Raw genomic sequence first — 19,719 nt, 5'->3', positions numbered from 1 at the left:
AAGACTCTTCCGTGACGTTTCGCCTCCGACTGCGGGTGCCATCCTCGGAGGTACGGCGGCGAACTGCGAAGAGAACTCGAGGAAGTGCTGATTATACAGGCAGTTCAAAATGGTTCAAAAGGCTCTGAGCACTATGGGACTTAACTTCTGAGGTCATCAGTCCCCTAGAACTTAGAACTACTTAAACCTAACCAACCTAAGGACATCACACACATCCATGCCCGAGGCACGATTCGAACCTGCGAGCGTAGCGGCCGCGCGGTTCCAGACTGTAGCGCCTAGAACCGCTTGGCCACCACGGCCGGCATACAGGCAGTGCAGAGGACGCCACTGCCGATCGCGTGGCGTCGGCTATCAGATTATTGTCTCTGGTAATGCCAGCATTCTCGATTGAAAGTAATCGATCGTCACGCCTGCGGTGCATCGCTGGCATCCACATTTTATCCAGTTGAACACCTTCGTCTTTCCTGTTAAAATTATTACGGCGTTTATCACTCTCGATAGCCTCTCTATACATGCGTGCGCAATAATGCGAGGTTTTTGATGTGACGCTCGTCTCGCTGAATTTTATTTCATGATCACCTGTTCCGCTACGGCCGATTTATCCGTGTGACCCAGGCGGCATCTCCTCCAGTGTTCAACAAGACGGGTGTTCAAACTTCTCTTTGTCGTTCCGATACCTGTCCACAACTGCAAGGAATTTTATATACCCCGGGGTAGCCAAATGTTCAAATGTGTGTGAAACCTTATGGGACTTAACTGCTAAGGTGATCAGTCCCTAAGCTTACACACTACTTAACCTAAATTATCCTAAGGACAAACACACACACCCATGCCCGAGGGAGGACTCGAACCTCCGCCGGGACCAGCCGCACAGTGCATGACTGCAGCGCCTTAGACCGCTCGGCTAATCCTGTAGCCAAAGGGTATCGTACATCTTTTGCGATCTTAAATATTCTTTTATTTTCCTGGTGGGTCTGGAAATAGTTTCCACCCTATACTTGCTTAAAACTTTCCCAATTCGATCCTTGACCTTAGTAATGAGCAGAAGAAAAACTTTGCCCTTTTTCCTACCGATATTGTGGCATATTCCAACACTGCCTCACCACAACCTACTTTGAATACAATGGTGACTTCTATGAACAGATTGACGGGGCGGCTATGGGCAGTCCTGTTAGTCCTGCTGTGGCTAACTTATTTATGGAGACTTTTGAACAACGGGCGTTGCAGACTGCCAGTAAGAGACCAGCCAGATGGTATCGCTATGTCGATGACACTTCCTTAGTGTGGACACACGGAGCAGAGGAGTTGGATGTCTTCCTGACGCATTTAAATAGCGTTAATCCGAAAATCTAATTTACTATGGAGACGGAAAGGAATGGGCAAATGAATTTCCTGGACGTGTCTGTGATTAAACAAAGAGACGGAATGTTGGGCCGTAAGGTGTATAGAAAGGCCACACATACTGATTGTTATCTGCATAAAGATTCAAGCCACCAGCCTAGACAAAAAAGAGGTGTAATGAAATCTTTGGTAGACAGGGCGTACAAACTTTGTGAACCTGTTTATATACAAGATGAGATTGAACATCTACAGTCAACTTTCGTGAAGAATGGCTATTCTAGCAAAGTTATAGATCGAGCACTTCCCTCTAGGCAGAGAATCTGGAGCAGCGACGAACAACAGTCGCCCAACGGCGAAGTTTTTTTTACGTTCATTCGTAAGGTCACAGATCGCATTCGGAAAGTTTTAAGCAAGTATGGGGTGGACACTATTTTCAGACCCACCAGAAAAATAAAACAATATTTAAGATCGGCAAAAGATGTACGACACCGTTTGGCTACACCGGGGGTATATAAAATTCCTAGTAGTTGTGGACAGGTTTACATCGGTACTACAAACAGAAGTGTGAACTCCCGTCTTGTTGAACATTGGAGGAATTGCCGCCTGGGTCACTTACATCTGTCGGCCGTCGCGGAACATGTTTACCAGAAAGGTGCCCGCATCTGGTGGTCGTGCGGTAGCGTTCTCGCTTCCCGGGTTCGATTCCCGGCGGGGTCAGGGATTTTCTCTGCCTCGTGATGGCTGGGTGTTGTGTGCTGTACTTAGGTTAGTTAGCTTTAAGTAGTTCTAAGTTCTAGGGGACTGATGACCGTAGATGTTAAGTCCCATAGTGCTCAGAGCCATTTGAACCAGAAAGGTGATCATGAAATAAAATTCAACGAGGCGAGCGTCATATCAAAAACCTCGCACTATTACGCACGCATGTTTAGAGAGGCTATCGAGATTGATAAACGCCGTAATAATTTTAACAGGAAAGACGAAGGTGTTGAACTGGATAAAATTTGGATGTCAGCGTCGCACCGCAAGCGTGACGATCGATTACTTTCAATCGAGAATGTTGGCATTACCAGAGACAATAATCTCATAGCCGACGCCACGCGATCCACAGTGGCGTCCTCTGCACTGTCTGTATAATCAGCGCTTCCTCGAGTTCTCTTCGCTTAACTTCGGTGATCTCACGGGAACCGGTGTATCCAATGCGGCAAGGCCGTGGTCGACGCCGCCACAGAAGCCTTTAACCGGAAAGGCTACTGTGGCCTCGTGCTACTAGACGTAGCCAAGGCGTTCGACAGTGTGTGGCACACCAGACTATTGTACAAATTGTACACATTAGAGTTCCCTGGCCATATCGTTAAGCTACTGGGTAGCTACCTATCCAACAGATCTTTTAGCGTCAAAGTAGACGACGCTAAGTCCACCAAGCGTAGCATACGCGCAGGTGTCCCACAGGGGTCGGTGCTAGGCCCAGTACTGTACAATCTGTACACTGCCGACACACCGACCGCCCCACAGACACACACTGCGCAATATGCTGATGACACAGCTTTCTTCGCGAGCAGCAGTAACAGAAGAATCGTCACGAACAGACTGCAAAACTTGCTCGACAAAACAGAAACGTGGGCCAAGAAATGGCGAATCACCATAAACGGCGACAAAACACAGGCAATAATGCTAACACAGTGAAAGGGAAAGCGCTCCCTCCCACACCACAGGCGCCAAAACGTCCCACTGCGACTCCACAGGAGAGACATCCCCTGGAAGGCCACAGCAAAATACTTAGGGGTAACCCTCGACCAGCGCCTCACCTGGAGGCACCATATCGAGGACCTCCGCAGGAAAGCCAGTGCTCGAATGAACACCCTCTACCCCCTCCTAAACATGACCAGCAGTCTCGCTGCAACCACAGGAGTGAGACTCTACTGCACACTCATCCGCCCCATTCTCGAGTACGCCTGCCCTGTCTGGGGCTATGCAGCAAATACTCACATAGTGAGGCTGCAAAGGATAGGGCACTAAAACGCGCGCTACATGTCCCAACGAGATTTCCGACAGCCGACACACACGAGGCTACGGAAATAAAGTTCCTTAAAGAAAGATTCCGTGAGCTCGCGGCCGCGTTCTACGAAACCGCAAGCAAATCGGAAAACCCCCTCATAAAAGAACTTGGAAACTACCCCCAAGTACAGGAAAGATACAAACGACCGAAAGCAATCCTGCAATAACCGCAGAGTTGAGAAAACCAAACAGCATAAAACGTCAGGAAAAACCACATAGTTAGGAGCATTCAGCAAATGCTAACCCAAACCCATACCCGTTCATCTGAAGGAAATGTCCAAGGACAACACCCTTCTCCCTCAACATCCTACACGAAGGAAGTTATATGCTACAGCGAGCGTTCTCTTCGCAGTTCGCCGCCGTACCCCCGAGGATGTCTCCCGCAGTCGGAGACGAAACGTCAGGAGAGATTTTTATACTTCGACCACGGCCTATTAGCTCGAACGCTATAAGTGAAGACAGCCCACACCATTATGTAGCCACCGCCCGGTCACCAGCTTAACTTGGATACGGGGTTCTGTGGGACCTGCGCCACTGTCGAACGGTACCATCAGCACTTACCGACTGAAATCGTGACTCATCCAAGCAGGGCACGCTTTTCCAGTATTCTAGAGTCCAACCTATCATGGTCTCAAGAGAGATGCTGCAGGCGATGTTAGCAAAGGCGCTCGCGCCAGTCGTCCGCTGCCAAACCCCACTAACGCGGCTATTACAAGCAGCGTTGCTTGTCTGTTAGCACTGACAACTCAACGCAGACGGCGCTACCCTCAGTCGTTAATGAACGCTGTCAGCCACGGAGTCGGCCATGGTGACAGGTGCTACCTTACGGGTGTCGAAATGTTCAGTTCCGTAGCGAATTCCGAAATAGACTGTTCCATGCATCTACACTACTATCTATTAAAGTTGCTGCACCACGAAGATGACGTGCTACAGGCGCGAAATTTAGCCGACAGGAAGAAGATTCTGTGATATGTCAATGATTAGCTTTTCAGAGCATTCACACAAGGTTGGCGCCAGTGACGACACCTACAACGTGAGGAAAGTTTCCAAGCGATTTCTCATACACAAACAGCAGTTGACCAGCGTTGCCTGGTGAAACGTTGTCGTGATGCCTCGTGGAAGGAGGAGAAATGCGTGCCATCACGTTTCCGACTTCGATAAAGGTCGGATTGTGGCCTATCGCGATTGCGGTTTATCGTATCGAAACATTGCTGCTCTCGTTGGTCGAGATCCAATGACTGTTAACAGAATTCAGGAGGGTAATACGGAACGCCGTGCTGGATCCCAACGGCCTCGTATCACTAGCAGTCGAGATGACAGGCATCTTATCCGCACGGCTGTAAAGGATCGTGCAGCCCCGTATCGATCCCTGAGTCAACAGATGGGGACGTTTGCAACACAACAACCATCTGCACGAACAGTTCGACAACGTTTGCAGCAGCACGGACTATCAGCTCGGCGACCGTGGGTGCGGTTACCCTTGACGCTGCATCAAAGACAGGAACGCCTGGGATGGTGTACTCGACGACGAACCTGGCTGCACGAATGGCAAAACGTCATTTTTTCGGATGAATCCAGGTTCTGCTTACAGCATCATGATGGTCGCATCCGTGTTTGGCGACATGGCGGTGAACGCACATTGGAAGCGTGTATTCGTCATCGCCATACTGGCGTATCACCCGGCGTGATGGTATGGGGTGCCATTGGTTACACGTCTCGGTCACCTCTTGTTCGCATTGACGACACTCTGAACAGTGGACGTTACATTTCAGATGTGTTACGACCCGTGGCTCTACCGTTCATTCGATCCCTGCGAAACCCTACATTTAAGCAGGATAATGCACGACCGCATGTTGCAGGTCATGTACCGGCCTTTCTGGACACAGAAAATGTTCGTCTGCTGCCCTGGCCAGCACATTCTCCAAATCTCTCACCAATTGAAAACGTCTGGTCAATGGTGGCCGAGCAACTGGCTCGTCACAATACGCCAGTCACTACTCTCGATGTACGGTGTTATCGTGTTGAAGCTGCACGGGCAGCTGTACCTGTACACGCCATCCGAGCTCTGTTTGACTCAATGCCCAGGCGTATCAAGGCTGTTATTACGGCGAGAGGACGTTGTCCTGGGTACTGATTTCTCAGGATCTAAGCACTTACATTGAGTGAAGATGTAATCACATGTCAATTCTAGTATAATATATTTGTCGAATGGATACCCGTTTATCATCTGCATTTCTTCTCGGTGTAGCAATTTCAATCGTCAGTAGTGTAGTTACACCCATGCAGTATGCGTTCCCAGTCTATCAATTCCCGTCGGAGACCTTTTCACAATAGTCACCTGAGTACAAATGTACCGCCCCTTTATATCACGTGCACGCGATACGACCGCCATCTATGTATGTGCGTATCGCTTTCCAATGACTTACATGTACAATAGCTGACTATTATCCTGTGGTAGTGTACCACATTTGCGTAATACCTTGTGGCAGTATACCAGACTTAACAATCACCCTGTGACAATATACCAAGTTTGAGTATCACCCTGTGATATTGTATCGCATTTGATTATCGCCCTATGGCAGCATAAGAGACTTGACAGTAGCCGTATGGAATGGACGGCGCATTTGACTGTCAACCTGCGGCAGTTTCCGACACTAAAGCACCACTTTAGCTATAGTACACGTGTGAATATCTGCGTGATAGTACACCGCACACATTGTCATCCTATTGCAGGAAAGCTGATCTGATAAGGGAACCTCCCCATCGCACCCCCCTCAGTTATAAGTTGGCACAGTGGATAGACCTTGAAAAACTGAACACAGATCAATCGACAAAACAGGAAGAAGTTGTGTGGAAGTACGAAAAAAATAAACAAAATATACAAACTGAGTAGTCCATGCGCAAGATAGGCAACATCAAGGACAGTATGAGCTCAGGAGCGCCGTGGTCCCGTGGTTAGCGTGAGCAGCTGCGGAATGAGAGGTCCTTGGTTCAAGTTCGTCCCTCGAGTGAAAAGTTTATTTTCGCAAAGTTATTATCAGTCCGTTCGTTCATTGACGTCTCTGTTCACTGTAATAAGTTTAGTGTCTGTGTTCTGCGACCGCACCGCAAAACCGTGCGATTAGTAGACGAAAGGACGTGCCTCTCCAATGGGAACCGAAAACATTTGATCGCGAGGTCATTGGTCAACCGATTCCTCCACAGGAAAACACGTCTGATATATTCTATACGACACTGGTGACGGCATGTGCGTCACATGACAGGAATATGTTGTCGACCCACATAACTTGCACACTTGGCGAATGGGTAAAAAGATTCTTCTACCTTGCCCGATTTAGGTTTCCTTGTGGATGTGATAATCACTCCCAAAAAAGTGATAAAAACATAAGAGTTTGTCACATAAGCTGCAACAAATGAATTCAACAGTTTCACAGTCGCACAGTTTTCGCTCTGCTCTGTCAAAACATATGTTTTTAACGTTTTTCAATTTTTTCCGTGTGTAGACCGTCAAATCCTGCATATGTCCAAGCAAACCTGAACATGTCCTGGAATTTTGGAGAGCGAAGTTGAGTATGTGTGAGTGCATGAACTTTCATTATTGTCTGAAAATAAAAAAATAAACTAATGGTTCAAATGGCTCTGAGCACTATGGGACTTAACATCTATGCTCATCAGTCCCCTAGAACTTAGAACTACTTAAACCTAACTAACCTAAGGACATCACACAACACCCAGTCATCACGAGGCAGAGAAAATCCCTGACCCCGCCGGGAATCGAACCCGTGAACCCGGGCGTGGGAAGCGAGAACGCTACCGCACGACCACGAGCTGCAGACAAAAAAATAAACTTTTCACTCGCGGGAAGACTTGAACCAAGGACCTCCCGTTCCACAGCTGCTCACGCTAACCACGGGACCACGGCGCTCATGAGCTCGAACTATCCTTGATATTGCCTATGTTGCACATGGAGTACTCAGTTTGTATATTTTGCTTATTTTTTTCATAGTTCCACACAAATTCTTCCTGTTTTCTCGATTGATCTGTATTCTGTTTTTCAAGCCCTATCCACTGTGCCAACTTATAACTAAATCTGAGGGGGGTGGCGATGGGGAGGTCCCCTTGTGAGCACCACAAAGACTTTACTATCACCCTGTGTCAGGACGGTACGCCGGTAGCTACCGCGGAATTCCTTAACATCGACGTGTTCATTTCGATACACTCTTCGACAGCAGTCGTAATTTCCCTGTGAAGTCTGCACTGCCGGTCGACAGTCGGCGGTGGAAGGGAAAGAGAAAGTGAAAGAGAATCGGAAGAAGAGGGTGGGAGAGAGAGGGAGACGGGGGGAGGGAGGGAGAGAGAGAGAGAGAGAGAGAGAGAGAGAGAGAGGAGGGCGGAATGCTACTGGCTCCTCTCTCCACCGAATGAGACATCGGAGGGCGGCTTAAAGGGGATGTGCCCTTCTGCTGCTCTCGGACTGAACCAGGCCCCACCCTCGCATCGATGTTGTGAGGTCGGGGTGGCGGGTAGTCGCTCGTAGTAATTCTGCCCACAGTTGAACCCCTAAACTTGTGCCAAAACCACACCCTTAGTGCGTCTATTCTGATATTACATCCACCCTCTCCACAAATACCAATAACTAACTTCCCACACACTGCAACAGTAACTACACGCGCTACACACATTGTTGCTGTAAATTTAGACGCCCCGGCATATTTTTTCCCTCATAGTCATGGCCGTGTGTAAAAATATATAGTTTATTTGCAAATGAAATAATCATGGCACTTCGTTTTCATCTACCACTCGATATCACCCAAAAACGGCGGTAACTACTCTTGCTGAAAATTAACACACAAAAAAATTACGTCAAATGCAGCATCCGGAAGTATCACAAAAAAAATTACAAGTACAGTCCCCTGATAAAGGAAACAAGCACAATTTTTTTTTGTATTTTTCTCATTGTCGGTTCGGCATAATCCAAGGATATCCTAAAACTGCTTTTACTTTTTTATTAAAAGACAAATTCTCAAACTGCTTTTACTTAAAAGACAAATTCTCACCAGTCGCTTCCTAATCATACAACTTTTACTTGGGGACTTTATTTTTTAAGAAAATTCTAGTTTCTTATCGACTAAGAAGGAAATGGGAAGATGTAAATGCATGCAGTAGTTAAAATAGTCATTTCTAGCAGCACAGGACATTCTACAATTTAAAAAAAGCATTTAAAAATTCATGTAAATGGCTCAGGCAAGGTTCTCAAATTTGACTGTGCAATTTCGCGCGAGTTAAAGAAAAAAAAATCAATCACTAAATTAGACAGTTAAGTTCGAAAAGATTACAGCAATAAGCTACTACTGCTAAAGTTTCTGCTGATGGTACATACGTACTTTTCGGAACAGGCTGACTTTTTTAAAAGCTCTTACGCCGAGACGGGTCTGCGAAATCACGAAAGAGGTTTATCCACACACAAACACAAACACGGGTCGGCGCCGAGAGAATGAAACAGATATTAAAAAAATAGTATTTATCGCACGGAGACGGAAAATTTAAGTGCTCCGGTCGGCGCCGTTAAATTTACACTCGCAACAAAAAAAATATTGACACACGGTTGGTGCGTCGAGATAATTGCACTTCACTCAAAAAAGTTCGTACGTTTCCTCTGTACAGACCGGGCAGTGCTCGTTTCGTATATAAAGTGGCCCGAAGGGGAGAGAAATTCTGGCGCGGGATATGTTTTTTTTTAGTTCTGCGACGCGCCGGTTAAAATTCGTCCCGTCGCGTCCGAAGAGTTGATAGAAACTACCAGCAGAGCCGAATGACGGGGAGTTGTACGACGGTGGCGGACGGCCCACGTAGTTAGCGCTCCCGCCGAGGAGGTGGCAGCACGGGCGCGTGAGTTCCGACCGGAGCCCGCGGCGCGGCGCTGCCGGCGTCCCGCGTATGGACTGTCGGCGGCGCGCACGCACACAGACGTACACACGCGCTCGCGCACGCATACAGAGTCACACACGCAGCCTCACGGGAGAGTAGGGACACGCCCGGGAGATAAAGAGGGGATCCGGCGGCAAATACAGTAGGCGCGCCGGCTCCGTGATCAATATTGTCGCGGGGAGCGCCGGAGAACAGTGAACACGGGGGACACACAGCACGGCGCGACGCGGTAAACAGTTGCGGTGTTGGACGCGTGGCAGCGCCACGGGACGCGGCTGCAGCGACGCGCGGCGGGGAGGAGGAGAACTGTCCGTCGCGCGGGACACGGCGTGTTTTCAAACGCGTGCTGCTGTAAGAGTGGATTTTATTCAGCAGTTCGAGACAAACACCGGCTAGGTTAGGAATTCATTTAAATTTTACACATACGATGAGTAGTACACGTAAGATGGTTAAGCGGACTGTCGCTCGATAACTGATATTCAAGCATCTGGAATACAGATTAAAACTGTGTGCCGTACCGAGACTCGAACTCGGGACCTTTGCCTTTCGCGGGCAAGTGCTCTACCAACTGAGCTACCCAAGCACGACTCACGCCCCGTCCTCACAGCTTTACTTTTGCCAGTACCTCATCTCCTACCTTCCAAACTTTACAGAAGCTCTCCTGTGAACCATGCAGGACTAGCAATCCTGAAAGAAAGGATATCGCGGAGACATGGCTTAGCCACAGCCTGGGGGATGTTTCCAGAATGAGATTTCCATTCTACAGCGAAGTGTTCGCTGATATGAAACTTCCTGGCAGATTAAAATTATGTGCTTTCTTTCAGGAGCGCTAGTTCTGCAAGGTTAGCAGGAGAGCTTCTGTTAAGTTTGGAAGGTAGGAGACGAGATACTGGCAGAAGTAAAGCTGTGAGGACGGGGCGTGAGTCGTGCTTGGGTAGCTCAGATGGTTGAGCACTTGCCCGCCCGCGAAAGGCAAAGGTTCCGAGTTCGAGTTTCGGTCCGGCACACAGTGTTAATCTGCCAGGAAGTTTCATATCAGCGCACACTCCGCTGCAGAGTGAAAATCTCATTCTCAATCTGGAATACAGTTTTATCAGCATTCCTTTGACATTTTCCCACAGGTCAAACAAACCTGTGATCATTCGTGCTGATATTCTTTGTATATTTTGAATCCTCCCTATTCGTCCTATTTGGTAGAGGTCAGGGATAGGCTACGCGAGTGTTTTGTATGGAATCTCCTTTGTAGAATGACTGTATTTCGCCGGTATTCTATAGATGAACCATAGTACGAAACCCGCTTTCAACTGTCAATCACACGTATCGCTAACATAGCATACTAGATTCAGCATTTCTTTACAGTGCAGAAGTTAACATTTCTGTGCACTTGTAGCAAGTTTGATTTCAGATCACTGTCAGTGTTTTAAACGAATAAGAGCCATACAAGGGAATTTCATTCTCTTCTGCAGGATGCAACATGGATTCCTCAAGAAACGGTGGTCTAACACCCAATCAGCGCATCCACATGCAAATCCGAATGCACTTGAACATCTTTATCACTGAAGTGAAGATTTCCTAGCAAATAAAAAGCAGCACGTTGTTGACAATGCACAGTTAACTTCAGACACAAAAGCAACTTCGACAGTTCCCAACGGACTGTTATGGCATGAGTACCGTACACGTGATCATAAAGTAGTAAAAGGATGTTTTCATATTCAAAACTTTGATGTAAGTTCTCTACCATCCATTAAAATCTCAATTATCTGAATATCGAAAACCGAAGTGCTAGCAACTTCTGCCTATGTACCAATTAGGTGCTATGGTAGAAATGATACACGAAAGTAGCAAAGCTCCGTGAAATCTCATTCTAGGGGCTTTCATGTTTAAGTGTTCATTTGCAGTAAAATACGCATACAGGGCAGCTACAATGCGACAGCTGATAGGTCGATGATGTCAGCAACGAAAATCAAATTATCGTAGTAACGAAATCTAAAAAATAACGTATTTTGGCATTGTTATATCGTTTTCTTTTCAGGAAGAGTAATTCTGTGGTCATTTTGCGCTGTTACCATAAACGTTTGGAGTAGGTTCCTAATTTTTAACGACTGCATTTTGAACAACTACGACTTCCGGCTTTCCTTATTATGTGAAAACTGTTGTAACTGACAATTCGAAAGTTTTTACATCTCAACTTTTATTTACGTGAGTCTACTTGGAAGTGACTGAATAACAACGAAAAGTCACACTCAGGAAGCCAGTAATAATTTCCTATCAGAGGCAAGAAAAGATAACTTCTAAGTTTCCCAAACGAATACGTGGTAACACACATACACTTAATTCCAGGTCCTATTCCAATGGCGAAGACGTAGTGTTCCGTAGAGACGTCTTTGAGGTATGCGGCGAGAACTGATGTTCGGTTTTTTTGTTTTTTCCCCTTTATTGAGTTTCGATTCCCCCTACAGGGGGCGGGCTGGCAGCAGCTTATTACGCCGCACTTCAGCCTACAGAATTTGTTTTAAAAAGATGAAGATAATAAAAAAATAATAACAGTTGGCGATAAAATCGGTGACTTAAAGGTAAAATGGCAGAAAATTCTGGAGCTTAAAACATAAAACACAGGGTGGATGATACTAATAAAATACACAGGAAGCAGAAAAATAATAGACAGAATTAAAAAACACGGCGACAGTCTGGGTTCTGTTCGCAAGAGATATAAAATGCACACCCAGCGACAGCATGATTTCTGTTCGCAACAGTGTGGTAAGACGCACAACACTGAACACTCACTTAAACACTGCCCGAAAAAAACTGGCACAAGTATGACATACCACACTCGAGAGCAGGTGGGGGCAAACTGGTCAGATGACGGGAAAAAAAGGGGGGGGGGAAGGAGAGGAAAAGTGAAGGGGGAGGGGGGAAAGGAGCCAATGGAAGATGAGGATACATAAGAGGGGGAGGGGGTGCTGAGCAGACGTGCCAGGGAGTGGGGAAGGCAGAGGAGGGGAGTTCAAAATGGTTCAAATGGCTCTGAGCACTATGGTCATCAGTCCCCTAGAACTTAGAACTACTTAAACCTAGCTAACCTAAGGACAGCACACGACACCCAGCCATCACGAGGCAGAGAAAATCCCTGACCCCACCGGGAATCGAACCCGGGAACCCTGGCGTGGGAAGCGAGAACGCTACCGCACGACCACGAGATGCGGGCAGAGAAGGGGAGTACAAAAGGACTCGGGGGGGGGGGGGGGGGATGTCCGGTACTGGTTCTAGCCTTTAAATAGTATTGGCCAGCCAATCAGATGTTGGTGTAGTAATACTTCCTGCAAGCCATCTCGAACTGCAGCAAGTAGTACGCGGAATGTCTGTTTCCAAAACAGCCCATGTTTACCATTGCTTACGCCTCAGGCATAGACAACCTCGGTCCTCTGTGGTGTTAGATGTGTTGCCGACCCACAGGGGCTACCTTGGCGACGGCGCAACAGAAGGATAACGTTAATGGGCCGGAGTGAAAGACGCAGAACTAGACAGACACAATTTTTGCATAGAGAAAGTAACAAGAAAGTGGACTTTCATAATGGTAATGCAGCTGCTTTTTTAGAACGGTACATTTACATGTGCACTTAGGTAATTTCACATAATTTTGACAGTTCCAGTTGCGGTTTGATGAAATTACAGATTCTGTAATGCAAAACATTTTACATCAGAGATTACTGCAAGTGACACAACGGCACTGACATTGTGCTGCCATTAGGGAAAAGTTCATTTGCCGGCGTTAACACAAATTTAATTTCCAACGCACTCTATCAAGGACGCACTTCAAATTACTCAAGAACCCAGGAGAAATGAAAGAATTATTACAAGTATATTCGTAGCTACAACGCAGCAATTGCTCTGGTTAGTTCTGGCAGTGATATCTCAAACACAGTTTTACGTGGAGTTTTTTAATCGTCGGTCTGGTTCAACGAAATGTACAGGGTGGTAGATTGATAGTGACCGGGCCAAATATCTCACAAAATAAGCATCAAATGAAAAAACCACAAAGAATGAAACTCGTCTAGCTTGAAGGGGAAAACCAGATGGTGCTATGGTTGGCCCGCTAGATGGCGCTGCCATAAGTCAAACGGATATCAACTGCGTTTTTTTAAAATAGGAACCACCATTTTTATTACATATTCCTGTAGTACGTAAATAAATATGAATGTTGTATCTGGACGACTTTTTTCGTTCTGTAATAGATGACACTGTAATAGTCACAAACATATGGCTCACAATTTTAGTCGAAGTTGGTAACAGGTAGGTTTTTTAAATTAAAATACAGAACGTAGGTGCGTTTGAACATTTTATTTCGGTTGTTCCAATGTGATAGCTGTACCTTTGCGAACTTGTCATTTCTAAAAACGCATGTTGTTACAGTGTGATTACCTGTAAATACCACGTTAATGCAATAAATGCTCAAAATGATGTCCGTCAACCTCAATGCATTTGGAAATACGTGTAACGACATTCCTCTCAACAGCGAGTAGTTCGCCTTCCGTAATGTTCGCACATGCATTGACAATGCGCTGACGCATGTTGTCAGGCGTTGTCGGTGGATCACGATAGCAAATATCCTTCAACTTTCCCCACAGAAAGAAATCCGGGGACGTCAGATCCGGTGAACGTGCTTCGACGACCAATCCACCTGTCATGAAATATGCTATTCAGTACCGCTTCAACCGCACGCGAGCTATGTGCCGGACATCCATCACGTTGGAAGTACATCGCCATTCTGTCATGCAGTGAAACATCTTGTACTAACATCGGTAGAACTTTACGTAGGAAATGAGCATACATTGCACCATTTAGATCGCCATCGATAAAATGGGGGCCAATTATCCTTCCTCCCATAATGCCGCACCATACATTAACCCGCCAAGGTCGCTGATGTTCCACTTGTTGCAGCCATCGTGGATTTTCCGTTGCCCAATAGTGCATATTATGCCGGTTTACGTTACCGCTGTTGGCGAATGATACTTCGTCGCTAAACAGAACGCGTGCAAAAAATCTGTCATCGTCCCGTAATTTCTCTTGTGCCCAGTTGGCAGAACTTTACACGACGTTAAAAGTCGTCGCCATGCAATTCCTGGTGCATAGAAATATGGTACGGGTGCAATGGATGTTGATGTAGCATTCTCAACACCGACGTTTTTGAGATTCCCGATTCTCGCGCAATTTGTCTGCTACTGATCTGCGGATTAGCCGCGACAGCAGCTAAAACACCTGCTTGGGCATCATCATTTGTTGCAGGTCGTGGTTGACGTTTCACATATGGTGAACACTTCCTGTTTCTTTAAATAACTATCCGGCCAACGGTCCGGACACTTGGATGATGTCGTCCAGGATACCGAGCAGCATACATAGCAGACGCCCGTTGGGCATTTTTATCACAATAGCCATACATCAACACGATAACGACCTTTTCCGCAATTGGTAAACGGTCCATTTTAACACGGGCAATGTATCACGAAGCAAATACCGTCCGCACTGGCGGAATGTTACGTCATACTACGTACTTATACGTTCGTGACTATTACAGCGCCATCTATCACAAAGCGAAAAAAGTGGTCCAAGTAAAACATTCATATTTCTTTACGTACTACACTAATATGTAATAAAAATGGTGGTTCCTATTTAAAAAAACGCAGTTGATATCCGTTTGACCTATGGCAGCGTCATCTAGCGGGCCAACCGTAGCGCCATCTGGTTTCCCCCTTCAAGGTAGACGAGTTTCGCTCTATGTAGTTTTTTCGTTTGACGCTTATTTCGTGAGATATTTGGCCCGGTCACGATCAATGGACCACCCTGTATATACAGCCTTGACCGTGCTATGTGCAGTTATATTTTTGTCACACCGACACGCCGGCCGGTGTGGCCGAGCGGTTCTAGACGGTTCAGTCTGGAACCGCGTGACCGCTACGGTCGCAGGTTCGAATCCTGCCTCGGGTGTGGATGTGTGTGATGTCCTTAGGTTTAAGTTGTTCTAAGTTCTAGGGGACTTATGAGCTCAGATGTTAAGTCCCATAGTGGTCAGAGACATTTGAACCACACCGACACGGTCTAATTTCGATCACTAGTATACTAGTGTACTTAAATGGCCTAGTGGATAATGTCGAAAAAGTCGTGGCGCGATAGATAACCGAGGTGAAATGGAGGAGGACCTGAGGGAGATTGACGTTGGTACAGTAGCTGTCAGATTGGACCTCAGGAAATATAACGTATTGTGCACAAACAGGCGAAAACATCTACACATCTACACATTAACACGACCTCGTGTCAGAAGCCTGAACAACCACCTTTGACACTGCGGACCGCCGGAAGACGTGGAGGAAGAGAGTGAATGAGCGACTGGAACGTGTCTCCAGGGATGTGCAGCCGTGCCGCTCCATTGCTGTGGCCAGGTGCGTTAGGTTTCTCGGTTGACGGTCCGTGGCGCGGACAGCCCGAACGAGGTGGTCCAACGGATTCTCGATATACTGGTGCACGGGCGGTGGTCGTTGTCCCAAAGCACAGACTTGTGTTGACTTACTGTGTCTCCGACAATCACGAGATGACCCAGGAAATGCCACGAAAGCATTACCCAGACCACAACGCTTCCTCCTTCGGCTTTGAAGTTTCACGCCGTATTCGCCAGTGGGGCTGTCGAGAAATATCGTAATTATTTCCAAAAAAAACATCGATACTTAAATGGCAAGATCGAGTGCCGATATTTTTATTTTATATTGTACCTTTTTTCGCAATTTTCTGTACATATTTGAAATTGTTCTTTTCAAATAGTAGTAGAACATAGCTTTTAGTATCAAAGATTTGGAAATTTGTGGGAAGAGCCTATGGGACCAAACTGCTGAGGTCATCGGTCCCTAAGCTTACATACTACTTAATCTAATTCAAACTAACGCTAAGGACAACACACACACCCATGTCCGAGCGAGGACTGGAACCTCCGACGCGGGGAGCCGTTTGTGAACAGTTAAATTTCTAATCGCTAACGGCCTTGCCGCAGTGGTAACATTGGTTCCCGTCAGATCACCGAAGTTACGCGCTGTCGGATGGGTGACCATCCGGTCTGCCGAGCGCTGTTGGCAAGCGGGGAGCAGTCAGCCCTTGTGAGGCAAACTGAGGAGCTACTTGATTGAGAAGTAGCGGCTCCGGTCTCGTAAACTGACGTACGGCAAGGAGAGCTGTGTGCTGACCACATGCCCCTCCGTATCCGCATCCAGTGACACCTGTGGACTGAGGATGACACGGCGGCCGGTCGGTACCGGTACTGTTGGACCTTCATGGCCTGTCTGGGAGGATTTTAGGTTTTTAAATTTCTAATCGGAAATTTTTACATCACCACCTAAAACATTTTCCGCTGCGCGTGCTATTCATTATGGAGGAAAGTCACTGGCCAGAGGGGGAAGAATAGAGAGAGAGAGAGAGAGAGAGAGAGAGAGAGAGAGACGGCGAGAGAGAGAGAGAGAGAGAGAGAGAGAGAGAGAGACGGCGAGAGAGAGAGAGACGGCGACAGAGAGAGAGAGAGAGACGGCGACAGAGAGAGAGAGAGAGAGAGACGGCAAGAGAGAGAGAGAGAGAGACGGCGAGAGAGAGAGAGAGAGAGAGAGAGAGAGAGAGAGAGAGAGAGAGAAAGAGAGAGAGAGTAATTAGTTATGGACAAAAATTTGCTAGTTGGACAAAGAGTGAGTGAGTGAGTGAAGGAGGAGTCACTAAGACAGAGAGAGAGAGAGAGAGAGAGAGACGGTGAGAGAGAGAAAGAGGGAGACGGCGAGAGAGAGAGAGAGAGAGAGAGAGAGAGAGAGAGACGGCGAGAGAGAGAGAGGGAGACGGCGAGAGAGAGAGAGACCAATAAATGTAGTGCTTAACTTTAAAGCTGCAAAGTTACAAAGAACTGCAAGTAACAAATCACGTGGTCTGCTATTATCCTGCTGGAAGGTAACGTCATGGACACCTCGAAGGTAGAGCACAGCCACTGGCCTTAACAAGTCTGCTGTCCAAATTACCCCCTATTCGAATCACAGGTGCCCAATAGCACACAGTACCCTAACGTCACTTGGTGCGACCGTTTATCGATAACGAATGCTACCTGCTAATGTTTGTTCTTCTACCTCCACACATGAAGACGTCGACTGTGATGGCGACTCTTCTGAGAAGACGACGTGGTGCCTCTCCTGTGTCCAGTGCCAATTTGTTGGACTGCACCACTGTCAGTACATACGAATGTCCTCTCGGGCGCTAGTCGCGTGGCGCCGTTGAGATCTTGCATGGTTTTATGTAAGACCTTCCCGATTCCGTCAGCATGACGCTTCTGGGATACCGATCAGTAAGAGCTGCAATGTCGCGGAACTACGACCGACATTTGCGATACACTACAATACTACTACTACTGTAGAATTCCGACACATTCTGGTAGACGTCCCTCCTCCTTACAAGAGGCGTAACACCATCTTCTCACAAATAGACGCAAATACCATTTCCGAATGGGGAATCCACTGCGTATCTTAATCTCTCCCTGTATCTACAAGGGCTATTCAATATAAAACAGGTTGATTTTATTCAGGATTCCAATGCACCATATTATCGCCCCCCCCCCCCCGCCCTCTTTTGGCTACAAGACTCTATTTTTCAAAATAATCTTCGTTCAATGCGAAGGCCTTACGCCACTTTACTCGGAGGGCTATTATGCCCGCACGGCACGATACTGGCCGACGTTTGACCCAACGTCTTGCTGCATCAGTAACCTCCAGGTCATCCACGTGCTGCTTCATGCGAAGTGCATCCTTCACTGGGCTGAACAGATGGAAGTTGGAAGGTGCGGGATCCGGGCTGTAAAGGTGGATGAGGAAGAACAGTGCAATGCCTCTTCTTGGGTGCGCAGATTTGCATGAAGGCTTGTTTTGTCACGGAGAAGTTCGTTTGCTCTTTGTGGATATGAACACGATGAAGTCAAACTGTGAGCCGGACCGAGACTCGAACTCGGGACCTTTGCCTTTCGCGGCAAGTGCTCTAGTATCTGAGCTACCCAAGCACGTCTCACGCCCCGTCCTCAAACCTTTACTTCTGCCAGCACCTGGTCTCCTACTTTCCAAACTTCACAAAAGCTCTCCTGCGAACCTTGCAGAACTAGCACTCCTGAAAGAAAGGATATTGAGGAGACATGGTTTAGCCACAGCCTGGGGGATGTTTCCAGAGTAACATTTTCACTCTGCAGCTGTGACGGCGGGGCGTGAGTCGTGGTTGGGTAGCTCAGATGGTAGAGCACTTGCTCGCGAAAGGCAAAGGTCCCGATTTCGAGTCTCGGTCGGGCTCACAGTTTTAATCTGGCAGGAAATGTAATGTAATGTATTGCGAATACATAGAAAGAAGGATCCTTTATTGTATGATTATATGATAGCGGAACAAACACTGGTAGCTGTTACTTCTGTAAAATATCTGGGAGTATGCGTGCGGAACGATTTGAAGTGGAATGATCATATAAAATTAATTGTTGGTAAGGCGGGTACCAGGTTGAGATTCATTGGGAGAGTCCTTAGAAAATGTAGTCCATCAACAAAGGAGGTGGCTTACAAAACACTCGTTCGACCTATACTTCTCATCAGTATGGGATCCGTACCAGGTCGGGTTGACGGAGGAGATAGAGAAGATCCAAAGAAGAGCGGCGCGTTTCGTCACAGGGTTATTTGGTAACCGTGATAGCGTTACGGAGATGTTTAACAAGTCGCAGACTCTGCAAGAGAGGCGCTCTGCATCACGGTGTAGCTTGCTCGCCAGGTTTCGAGAGGGTGCGTTTCTGGATGAGGTATCGAATATATTGCTTCCCCCTACTTATACCTCCCGAGGAGATCACGAATGTAAAATTAGAGAGATTAGAGCGCGCACAGAGGCTTTCAGACAGTCGTTCTTCCCGCGAACCATACGCGACTGCAACAGGAAAGGGAGGTAATGACAGTGGCACGTAAAGTGCCCTCCGCCACACCCCGTTGGGTGGCTTGCGGAGTATAAATGTAGATGTAGATGTAGAAGTTTCGTATTAGCGCGCACTCCGCTGCAGAGTGAAAATGTGATTCTCATTCACGATGAAGTCGTTTCTTGAATATCCTGAGGGTAGCACAATACACTTGCGAGTTCATCGTCGCACAGTGAGGGAGGACGTCAAACAGAATAATCCCATCAGAGTCACAGGAGACAGTCTTCTCGAATTTACTATCTGGGATTGCAGCTTTGAACTTTCTTTGCCGCGCGGAGTGGTCATGTCACAGATTGCGCGGCCCCTCCCGCCGGAGGTTCGAGTCCTCCTTCGAGCATGGGTGTGTGTGTTGTTGTCAGCGTAAGTTAGTTTAAGTAGTGTGTAAGTGTAGG

At 47.2% G+C, this 19,719-nt stretch overlaps 1 protein-coding gene across 4 annotated transcripts in view; it reads right to left on the bottom strand.

The window, feature by feature from the left end:
* The window catches only part of LOC126108513 (coiled-coil domain-containing protein CG32809-like), a 626,816-nt gene extending 617,636 nt beyond the window's left edge, over nt 1-9,180 (bottom strand). For all 4 annotated transcript variants that reach the window (XM_049913782.1, XM_049913780.1, XM_049913783.1 and 1 more), the window contains exon 1: nt 8,784-9,180. The gene's annotated coding sequence lies outside the window, so the exon portion shown is untranslated. The remainder of the gene's footprint in view (nt 1-8,783) is intronic.
* Between the last annotated feature and the right edge of the window lie 10,539 nt (nt 9,181-19,719).

This window comes from Schistocerca cancellata, chromosome 11 (genome assembly GCF_023864275.1).
Source record: "Schistocerca cancellata isolate TAMUIC-IGC-003103 chromosome 11, iqSchCanc2.1, whole genome shotgun sequence".
In the NCBI taxonomy this organism is placed as follows: Eukaryota; Metazoa; Arthropoda; class Insecta; order Orthoptera; family Acrididae; genus Schistocerca; species Schistocerca cancellata.
Note: the sequence above shows the minus strand (reverse complement) of the source record. Positions and strands in the feature narration are given on the sequence as shown.